A 12,211-nucleotide genomic window follows, 5' to 3' on the forward strand; every position below is an offset into this window, starting at 1 on the left:
CAGCTTTTCCATATCTAATTCGCTGACGAGAGGCGTGAAGCGCGAAGAAAAGGCAAGCATTTCGTCTGTCTGAGCTAGTTCAGAAAGACGAGGAAAGTGGCGTCAACGTCTCAGATTGGTCCGCTTCCTCTTGCTTAGGTTGTGGTGGCTCGTCGACGAGTGCTTAAATGGGTGCTCAAAGAAAAATAATTTGCAGAGCGATGTCGTATACGTGCGTACAGGGCTCGGCAACGTTATACTACATGTAAAATTTTTATTTTACTCAAGTCAATAAATTTTTGCCGGCTGTCCCGAGTATAAAGTGCCGGAGCTATCAGTGGACAGCAATCATCTATCTTTTTTGAAACGGCGCAGACTCTGGCTATTCAAAAAAGAAAAAAAAAGAAAGTTCAGTTCTGATCGTCATATTAATAGAGCTTTCGTACGTACTCCTCACTTTTGTGCGTTACAGACAGGCTTGCCAGGCATGGCCAATTAACAGTTTCACCAATCTCGAAAATCTTATGGTGGCAAACACGCAGAATCGAACAGAAATGTTTTTATTTTGTTCGGCCTAATTATGTGTAATCAGCGTGTACACAACATCTTGAGATGAGGAGGTGTCGCGGTTTTCGGGAAGTGTCGTGATGGACAGGCCTAAAGATGTGGGACCACTTGCGAAGGGTTAACTAAAGTAAGGGAATACAAACGGATTGAAATAGCTTTACATTATAGCACCCCTGAGGTCCCCTGCAGGCAAAAATTATACGGCGTGTCACAGTTAACACAGACAACGCTTTAAAGAACACGAAGAAAACTACATATATGTTGTATACAGTCGAATTAAGAATTAGCAAGTAATATTATCATTGGTTACGCTCAATTAAAAGATAAAGTAAAGATATCTAACTAGATAATTACTTTCGTAATTGATAAAGGTTAATTTTAAAGTAGCAGTTTCGCACTAGAGCCGAAGCTTCGATTGCTATAGAAAATTAGCAGACAGCCATACGAAATAAGGATAATACCTTATCGGCCGTATCAACTTGCAAAGATTCGCTTGCTAACTAAATTAACAAGCATGCTTTCAAAGCACACAGCAAGCATGAACACATCTCACTCGATTACCGCGGACACTCGCTGTCAAAATGCTGGCGCGAGGAAACGCGGCAGCGGCAGCGAGCGAAGTGACTTTCGTGCCGTCTATTGCTTCAACGCAAAGTGAGCGCCGAGAACACACAACACGCACAGAACTAGCGCCACCGATGCACCTAGATTCTGCCCCAACGCCGATCGCTTTCAAGATACGGCCGCGTGACCGCCAGCTGTCGCCACATGCACAGCTGCAGCCGGAGTAGAACGCCGGCCTCCTCCTTCCCCTCCCACCGGTGCCTCGCAACGTTGGGCGCATCGCCCGCGACGGAAGACGGCGCGTTTCCTCCCCGCTTTCTACCCTTTCGCGCAGACTGGATGGAGCCGCGATCGTCGTCTCCCCTCACTCACGTTCATTTGCACACATAGCGTAGGGCGTGCGGCGAAGGTGTTATTGCCCTTGGACTTTATTGGAAACGTCACGGCGACGGCTCACATGTGCCTGGAATGTCCATATAATTGCTATCACAATAAAACTTCCAGACAAATATAAAAGCATAGAAGCGGGATGTTTTGAGTAAGACACAACAAGCGTGCCTAATTTTCCTAGCTGAAGGGGAAAACCAGCGTAATAGGAAAAAAAGACTGCATGATTATGCATATATATACCCGGGCCACAAAGCAGAGCTCTCCAACAGGATCACGGAGTACGGTCGGTGTTGTGAAAGGTATTGCGGCGCATAACTGCGCACACAATCTTTCCACGACGCGCCAAGAGCTATTGGGGCTTGTTCCTTCAAACACGAAGACAATGCGCTGTCTTGGGAGGGGCGAAACACAATAACATCTTGTAATATCAGAGTTACTATACTTATAATATTTATAAAACTTACAATATCAAACTTATAACTGATAATATTTAAAGCGAATAGGTTTCTTTGGCTCTTTCCCCAGTTTTTGTGGTCGACAACCGGACTTTCAACGTCGATACGAAGGCATTCATAAAAAGGGTGCGCTTGGTCTCGTGCAAGCAACCGAATAGCAGGCGCGTTCGTCGCCAAACGCGAATGATCAGCTTTTCGAAACACATGCACTCTCCTCCTTTACTCCCGCTACAGATGCACGGGTTCGGGGCTCTGTTCTTTACGCAATTACGCAATGAATCAACGACGGCTGTCTAAATATCTTTAGTACAAGAAATGTACGACGTCGGGGGCATTGTTCCTTAAAAATATTCACAGTTCCGCCCGAAAGGCGAAGCACCAACTGCGGTAGCAAATTAACATACACTATGGTGTCTTACGTGCCAAAACCACTTTCGAATTATGTGGCACGCTGTAGGGGGGAGGGGGGGAATCCTGAAATTTGGACCACCTGGGGTTCTCTAACGTGCACCTAAATCTAAGTACACGGGTGGTTTCGCATTTCTCCCCCATCGAAATACGGCCGCCATGGACGGAATTCGATGCCGCGACCTCGTGCTTAGCAGCCCAACGCCATAGGCACTAAGCAACCAACGCGCATGCGATAAAAAATTTGTAGATAGCTGTACGAAGTAGTTTTATCGGCCGTATAAACATGTAAATGTTCGCTTATTAACTAAATTAGCAATGACAGAATATATAAGCGTGACAAGCACGTAGAAAGAAACAGAGAGATAGCGCTGTCTTTGTGTGTCTGCCTCTTTCTACGTCCTTGTTCACTCGTGCTTACACATTCTAACGTGAATTCTAACCAACTAGCCCGTCAATGTCTTTTAACTAAACTAACCAGCACGGCGTCACGCGCGCACAGATAAACGTGAACACGTCTCACTCGATGAGGGCGGAAACTCACTGCGAAAATTCTAGAGTGAGGAATCGCGGCAGCAGCAAGCGATATGACCTTAATGCATGTCTCGCTTCAGTGCGAACGAAACGTCGAAAGCTCTGCGCATACGAAGATACCGGCACAACGCGCACTCTGTAAACATCGCAGATCGATTTGAAGATGAGGCCCGCGTGGGCGCGCACTTTAGCCACGTCGCAGATCGCTTTCAAGATAACAGCGATCTAAAGAAAGGAAAGACGCTTGATTCTGCAACCCTTGAGAGAGTACGGCGAAGCTTCGTCAGGGCAGAGGGAAGGAGAAGTGGAGGATGATAGAGAAAGAGGGAGGATGTGGCCTATTAGACTCCACTATGCGCGACACGTGGCAGTCGTCAGTAATGTGGCCAGAGTGGTAGCGGCAGCTCACAGGGTGGCGATTCACCAGTGGAATTCATAAACTCCAGCAGGCGGGGACACACCGGGAACAGCTGGTCAGTCGCTGTGGCCGCTTGAAGACCGTGACATCCGTAAGTCGCTTTCAAGACGAGCGCCGGCAATACGCCCCTACGTCGTCTGCCAGAGCCTCTACTACAGCGTTGGCAATTCGTGTGGTGAACACTGTAGTAGACGCCGCCTTGCTCTCCACTCTGTACGGAGCGGCGGGCGAGAAGGACATCGAGGCACCGTAGCAGCCGCCGGAGAAGAACGCCCCTCCTCCTTTGCCTCACCCTCCCTCTCGCGCGCCACAGGAGAGGACGCGCAACTGGGCCGCGTCCCTCGCTCGCGCACGCGAGATTGAACTGCGTTCGCCGGCTCACTTTCGCACGCTTTCACTCATACGTAACCTCACGGCGACGGCGACGGCAGAAATGCACTTGGAGTGTCCATGTCCATATATTTGCTATCGCAATAAAAAAAAACGTTTAATTGCTTCCTAGAAGCATTCGGCTATTCTCTTACATTGAAAATAACCATGGTCGGATTATGCGCATTTTTGTTTTCGAGAGATTTATTCCAAGTGAGCCTGAAGCGGTGGAAGCTGACACCGCGGTTCTGCAACGCCACCTGCATAGCATCCGTCACTATAATACAAAAAAAATTACCGACGATTACGTTACTTCCTAATGCGAAATTTGAGCGCAGCAAATGCGAGCCTTTGTTTGCGTTTGGCCTCGGCCTCGGCCGCGCGAACGGTAGAGTCTTCTCTGCGACGGCGATGAGCTTCTGCTTCAGCCTCGCTTACTGCTGGTTGCTCTCGACGGCGGCGATGAGCCTCCGCTTCGGCGGTGCGAACGGCAGGGTCTTCTCGGCGGCGGCGATGAGCTTCTGCTTCAGCCTCGCTTACTGCTGGTTGCTCTCGACGGCGGCGATGAGCCTCCGCTTCGGCGGCGCGAACGGCAGGGTCTTCTCGGCGGCCGCGCTTAGCCTCTGCTTCGGCGACGCGTACTCCTGGATCATCTCGACGGCGGCGACGGTAAGCTTCTGCTTCGGCGGCACGCACCTCTGGATTCTGACGGCGACGGCGCTGGGCCTCTGCTCTGGCAGCTCGTTTAGCAGCAGCAGCAGCAGCAGCAGCAGCAGCAGCAGACGGAGGACTTCCATCGGTCGTCTCGCTCATGGCTCAGAAAGAACTGGCAGATAATTTCGCAGTGGCGAACGGCAGCGGCAATTTCGGCTCGGGCGGTGCACATATACAGATCCGCCGCCACCGATCTGGCTCTCTGATTGCCACCGCACAGGGGTTGCATTGGAGGAGGAGCGAAGAAAGGAATTAAGTTCGAGCCGGCGCTTTGACAACCGGAGACTCGCAGGAAGAGGGGGGAGGGGGGCGGCGTGTACACCCAGCGGCAAACGATGGGGGCAGAAGCGCGCGCAGCAAGCGGACAACACGATAAAGGGAGGAGGGAAGAGATAGCAGCGACTGACTGATGCCGCTGACGCCGATAGTGAGTCAACCCCAGCTGCGGAGTTGGTTTCAGGGACAACGCCGCCGATGCCGACACAAACAATATGATACCCTCGCTTCCGCAGCGCTAAGAACCAGGTCTAGCCGTGGGAAGGTGGTCACGTATTCGTCGACGTGCCGGGGCCTACGTGAAATAACCGGCGCGTCGGCAACTGAAGCACCCTATCCGCCACACAAGAACAGGGGGGGGGGGGACCCTTTCCTCCTCTTTCTGCATGGCGGCGACGGTGTTCTATGCAGTCACGTTATCTTGACTCTCTAGCGGCGTCAGCGGCATCCAGCGGTATCAGTCGGTCGCTGCTAGCGCTGGGGGGATGAAAGGGGGGCGAAGCTGGTTACGAGGCCGACGACAACGCCGACGACGACGCAAAACCCAGGAACGGACGCCAAAGAGCTGCGCTCTAAAACCACCATCGACGACAGCGCTGAAAAACAGCAGCAACTGCTGCTTCATGCGTTCCATCGCACGTCATGAGATAGCAAAGAGACCCCTAAGTACTTCCGAAAAGTTTAAGAACTCTCTTCCACAACTTCGATGCATGTCATGTTCCAGTTGTCGTACTGGCATGCATCTTTGCAGAATCTTCTTTTTTTAAGTATGCTCGCTCTGCGGCCTGCTGTTTCAATGAAGTCGTGGTGGTGATAAAAACATCATTTGTTAAAAGGTATGTTGGACATATACTTACTTTCTACCTGGCTGGTGCAGGATAGCAAGCCGCCCCTTTGGTTCTGATCAACCTCCAAGCTCTTACTCTTTTTTATCTCTTGTTTACATTTCGGGATAAAAACCAAATGGCGAACGTCATCTGCTGAACTCTCGTGTTTTAAGGGACGCTCACACGAGTCTCTGAAGAGAGTAACAGCGGGGCGTAGTTACGGAGCGAATTAGGTACGGCCTTTGTATGAAGGATCACGTAAGACACCGCTGAAGCTCGTAATGCATGCCAGCGGTTCTTCAGCTAGAAACTGAGTTCGGAAACCAACTCAATGCTATGTGGTCTATAATGTATCGCTACGCGTCGGTATAGTAGAGGTTATTATTTCCGAAGTCTCTCTAAAGTCCCTCCTGCACTAAGCGTAATGACGTCATTTATCATCTCTCTGGCCATAAGCGTAAGGAAAGCAAAGAACGCTATGGGCGCCTGTTTCCGACTCTGCCACATCTCCCGAGATCTGCCGCGTGCTATGAACGTTTCGCTTTTTGTTTTATGGGAATTACCAGCCTGATCCTTGAGAGCTTCTTGCTCCTTGATATCACGGAAAACTTTCCCGTCGGAAAAAAACAGGCTTTCCTCGGAATTGGCAATGGGGTTCCGACACCTATTATACATTAGTAGGAGCTAGTGAGAAAGTTTTTACGGTGGTGATCCGGGCGCTATGCTGCGTCAGTACAAAAACGCTCACCAAAATGAAAGGCGTGTAGGTGCCAACGAAAGTGCTTGACCTGCGCTTCTTTCGAGTACACCCTTGTGTGTCACATTCTCACTGCACAGCATGCTCATTTTCACCCAGTGGCAGAGAGCGCAAGTGATTTACCATGGAACCCCACCAACTCGCCCAAATGTCAACCTTGCTGATTGGTCTATTTGGATCAAATTAGACATGTTGGAAACGGTTGTGTCGCCGGCTTCTTAACAAACAAGACTTGTCGAACGATCAAACAATGACAGTACGAGGTTAATATGAAAGAACGTTCCGGCAAAAAACGCATTCGTGAAACGTGCCTAAACAGTCGATGTAGAAGTAGCAGTGACAAAACGGGACATTCTGTCCCTTCTGCAAATAGACACTAGTAAATCATCCAGACCAATCGAATTATACCAAGTAACTAAATGAGCACACATGGACATGCTAAGTTTTGATACGGAGATATAATGTTGAGTTCGGTAAAGAAAGTTTAAGGATTTCAGAGCTGTTCACTGTTTACATGCGTTATGCCCTGGTCCTAAGCAACTTATGCTGAAGGGATGATGATAAAGGATCGTCGCTATTGTCATCAGAGCACTTGGAAACGGCTTTCTTTGCGTAGACTCTCAAGAGAGCTAAACATGGTTCTCAATATTCGCATTTTCACAGCCCTGCAGTCATAATCCATTCGATCACTACTGAATCAAGAATGAAGAAAGTACACTGCTCACTTAGCAAAGGCTAAGTACGAAGTGTATTATATTGTTCGTGCTCAGACGAGCTCTCTTTGCCGTCTATCGCAATTCTGCGCCTTGCGTAAGACGCATTCATAAGAAGTTTATGCAAAGGCTTGTCTCGTTCACATCTACAGCAGACGCAAGGGTACTTAGCCAAGTCTTCAGCTCTAAATGACCCGCTATATAGAGGGCTCACCGTGTAGCGAGGCGATAAACGAAATAATGCAAGCGAAGTGCAGCCGAAGTACTGCTAGGAGTAAATGGAGAACCCTGGGCAGGAAGAACGCCTGCGCACCAGGCGTGGGCAAATCGGGCATTGAGGCCGAGGTATATATATATATATATATATATATATATATATATATATATATATATATATATATATATATATATATATATATATATATATATATATATATATATATATATATATATATATATATATGCAATGTCACGGCAATGCCATCTTGGCGAATGCCGCTGCAATACTACTCAGGAGGAAATCCGGATCCGTGAGTGTCGGAGGGATAGAAAGAAGAATCGCTTTACCGAAATGAATGGTCCTCCTCCAGAGTAAATCTGTCGGCAGAAATACTATACTGTAAGCGTATATTGACCTTGGGCGAATCTCCGTCTATATATATGTGTGTGTGTGTGTGTGTGTGTGTGTGTGCGCGTGCGTGTGCGTGCGTGCGTGCGTGCATGTGTGTGTGTGTGTGTGTGTGTGTGTGTGTGTGTGTGTGTGTGTGTGTGTGTGCTTGTGTGTGTTTGTGTGTGTGTGTGTTTGAAATTATTAGTGCTTGTTTGTTTGACTGAGTACGTCTTCCTTTCTGTCCTAGCCTTTCGCGCTGGTTTTTGTCTTCCTAATATCTCCAAGAAATTAGCCGACGCTTCCATCACGATGCATCTCATATCGAGTGAGAATCCTGCAACACTTACCCACTCTACAACAGTCACAGTTTCGCCCGAAAGGCGAAGCACTGCTTGCTGTAGCAAATTGTTAGAGAACTGCACGGACTATTAGGGATATCGGTTTCATCGGCTGTGTAAGCTGGTGTTAACGTTCGCTTACTAACCAAAATAGCAAGTATATTGTGACGCGCGCACAGGCGAACATCAGCCCATTTCGAGCAAATTATTAGACAACTGCAGGAACTATTAGGGATATTGGTTTCATCGGATGTGTAAACTGGTATTAACGTTCGCTTATTAGCCAAAGTAGCAAGGATATTGTGACGCGCGCATGTGCAAACATCAACAAATCTCGGTCGATGACCACGGACACTCGCTGTCAAGACGGCGATGTGACGATGGGCTCTAGCATCAGCACGCAAATTGCCCCTCGTGCTGCCTATCGCTTCAACGCGAACTAGGCCCACGAGAAGACGGCGCACAAGAAGCCAAGACATATCGGCCCCAAAGATTTCTGGTTGCCTTACGTTTGCAGCCACCACAGATTACCTCCGAGATACGGCGCATGCGGTCGCACCATGCGTATCCGAGGCAGAAGTAGCAAAGAAGCGCGTTAATGGATCCCCCTTTCCCTCCGTTCTCTGAGAGCTTGCACACGCCTCCCCCCCCCCTTCCACCCCCGCGCCCCCACCTACCCGGCTGGGCCGCATCAATCCACGAGCGTTCCTCATCTCACCCTCGCTCTCTTACCCTAGCACCTACACTATACGGCGTGCGGCCACGATCTTATCGCCCTTGTACTTCACGCGGAAAATCACGTCAACGCCGACGGCGTCGGCAGGGACAACGGGCGAAATTTGCCTGGAGTGTCCACATAATTACTATCCAATAAGATATTAACAAAGCTGGTTCGAGCGCAACCGTGGAAGCGAGTATAGCCTACCTCACTGCAGACTATCGAAGCGAGCTCCTAATTTCTGATCAAGGACTACGACTTGTGCATATGTGCTTTTCGGAAGTAATAACTCAGTGTTTGCATTCAGAACGAATTCATTTGGCACGTGGGGATCAGTTCATTTTTGTACGAAAATCGGTTGCGGAGTAGGCGAATGTCTTTAGTGCTGTGCTTCACTGTCCTTTCAGTGAAGTGGACGGGAATGAGTAATTAGAAGCTGTGAGCAGAAAAATTGGCGGCTCAGACGAATGCCCGAGAGGCGAAACATGACGACAGTAGAAACATAGTAATTGCTGAGGCCTTATTTAACGTTTAATTCAGTTGTTTAACAGCCAACAGATATTTTAAATGCTGCCGCCAAATGGGGTGGGGGGGTGAGGGAGGCGAGTGGTGAGGGGGGAGGGTAGTAGCGGGGGGAATCATGTAGTTAGTCAATTAAACAACTTTATTTTTCGCCCCAAGGTATTAAAACCTAATTCACAGAATCAATCCATTGAGCCATAAATAGCAGTCGTTCAGACATATCCCTGATTCCACAACGCAAACAGCATGACATGGTCTACACATCGTAAATGAGTTTAAAAAAGAAAGAAAGGATATTCATTACTGAATGGAAGCCTTGAATCCAATCTGTTTCGAATTGTCTTCGGTAAACTCGAGGAAAACTCGATTATAGTGGCGGTAGGATCAATCCCACCAGACCTGTTTGCCTTCAGGTGCAGCGGCGCGCGATGAACGAGTTGCCGTTCTGTACTTTATTATTTTCTTGTTAGCTTATTTAGGGCAATTTGCCTAATTTCTTCGAGGGATACCACTGATGCCGTTCAATTAGTGGAATGAACCATGCCAGGCGCATTTTCTTTATTACGTGATAGTCAAGGGATGGTGGCGCGTTTAGGTGAGGCTAGCTACCCCATTTTCCTATGAAGGATATTTACTACACCAGAAAATAACAGGTTGTTAGTGAACAAACTAAAGTTAACAAGAGACTTGACTTCAAAGTATGCGAGTTGAAGTTAAAAGGCATAAATGCGCTAAAAACAGTGCACTACAGTGGTCACTTTGAAAGGGCAGTTCACAAAACTGCTGCAGTGGGACAGGAAATGCGAACACGAGGACCGCAGAGCTAGTATACATACTTCAGACCTAATATTTTACGTCATGCTGGTTATGAAGAAACAGCGAGTTGAAGTTAAAAGGCATAAATGCGCTAAAAACAGTAGCACTACAGTGGTCACTTTGAAAGGGCAGTTCACAAAACTGCTGCAGTGGGACAGGAAATGCGAACACAAGGACCGAAGAGCTAGTATACATACTTCAGATCTAATATTTTACGTCATGCTGGTTATGAAGAAACACGCTCAAAGAGTAATACGTATCGTCAACCAGCTCACAAAAACACAATGAAATTTTGAATGAAATTTAACAGAACATGAGGTACGTATATTCCTATACATATTTACAGAGGTTACCTTAAGATAGCGCATGCCTGACAAAATAAGTTAAATGAGTGACACGTCGTAGCATCATCATCAGCGTGATAAAATGTATAGTACAAGTGTGCTATAGACAATATTTAAAAAACAATGTGCTAGCTACTCGCCCAAGTTAGCGTAGCTACCGCTTGAAAGGGGTGTAGCGAAGTGCAACTTATCAGATGGATGAATTGAATACCTTTGTATCTTGTTCCATAGAAAACTTCAATTCATCCTCCTGATAGATTTCATTTTGTGTCGCCTTCTTTAATATCTTTCCTCCATTTCATGCAACTCCTCCTTATAAACAAGTATAAAGGGTGTTCCACCTAACTTCGCACACACATTATAAGCATGGGCAAATGCTATGTAGCTAGACAGAACCACGGTAAGTTTGTTTGGCGCCACTTGGGGATGCTCTGAATTTTTTTTGCATTCCGGTTATTTAGATAATTTGTCCTAATTAATTAATCAATCAACATCTCTAATAATATAATTAGATTAATAGTGTCCTGAGAAGATTGTAGAGGAACATGAAAAACTTCCGATAAAGCTTTCTGTTGCTCATTACGGGCTACATAAAAGTGCTTTTCTGAGCATGCCTGCGAAAGTATGCGCAATTGCCGCCCGACTGGCTCACTTTACCTAAGTGAAATGAAACACCCTATATCTTCCTCTACAGCAGTGCATATCTTCTTCTACAGCAATTCCCATGCGACGTGATGAAACCACTAAATAAACTATACAGCTATTTCGGTGCTGGTGCCCATATTATGATATTCTGCACATTATATGGTATTACGAAGGGATCGTGGGTGTTAATTAAACTCTAGTAAAATTAATGAAGCGCAAGAGTTTCTATCCGACTCACAATAAAAGGTACTTCGTAAGTGGATGCAGACAAGTTGAAGCAGGACTCAGTAGAGGTGAAAAGATTTGTTTTTGTACCACATTTTTATGCGCAAATGACATTTCACATTAAGTACCTCTGCTGCTTTCAAATACAATTTCAGTGTCATATGACGTACGATGCTATTTCCCTTTAGATGCTGCTTTAAAGTTAACAATGGCGTTAAACTAACGCTTCGCGTTGGAACACAAACAAACTTACGTGATAAGGTCGGATAGCTTTTCTAGGTAGAGATTATGGCTGTTCGTGTACATTGGTAATGAGCGTTGCACAATAGCGTAGCTCAATACGGGATGAACGTCTTCATCAGTCCCGTTGACCAGTAAGCCGCTGTCGATCCGCCGCGTTTCTGCGCTAAGCCTTCCAATCCTTCACTTCCTGTCCTCCAACTTTGACAACTGAAGGAACCTAAATCAGACATAAGCCGCAGTGTGAAAGCAGGCTTCGATTGCCGAGTACTCGTACACCCGCTCCACTGTGCTTGTCGCTTTCTTTACTTAATGTGTTAATGAAGAGCTCACGTGGGATGATTTACGCAAACGCGAGAAACATAGCGCGAAGAGCAATGCTAATCTGGCAAAACCTAGGTAGATACAGAAGCTTAGCGGAGTTTGGCGATGACAGTCGTGGAGATCTAGCAGGACGCATGTGGTAGTGACAGCTAGGCAGCTATTCCTAAATGGTGCGATCAAAATCACTGAATAGAAATTGGGCTCGCCCAATAATTTATTCTTGCACATAGCAGTGGCGCTCGTCAATGAGATGAAACAGGTTTTTTTTTAAGTTAAAAAAAAATGGATCTCTTCCAACTAGGCTGACTCGCAGTTATGCTACAATTTCTAGAAGTATTGGAAATAAATTATACCAGAAACTTTCGAGTTTGCTGATTATGTGGATAACTAATACTAAAGCCATAACACGTTGTCTGTGCATTGATCATTTGCAGAGTCGAAAACAAAGGCTTCGATCG

This window comes from Dermacentor albipictus, chromosome 5, assembly GCF_038994185.2.
Source record: "Dermacentor albipictus isolate Rhodes 1998 colony chromosome 5, USDA_Dalb.pri_finalv2, whole genome shotgun sequence".
NCBI lineage: Eukaryota > Metazoa > Arthropoda > Arachnida > Ixodida > Ixodidae > Dermacentor > Dermacentor albipictus.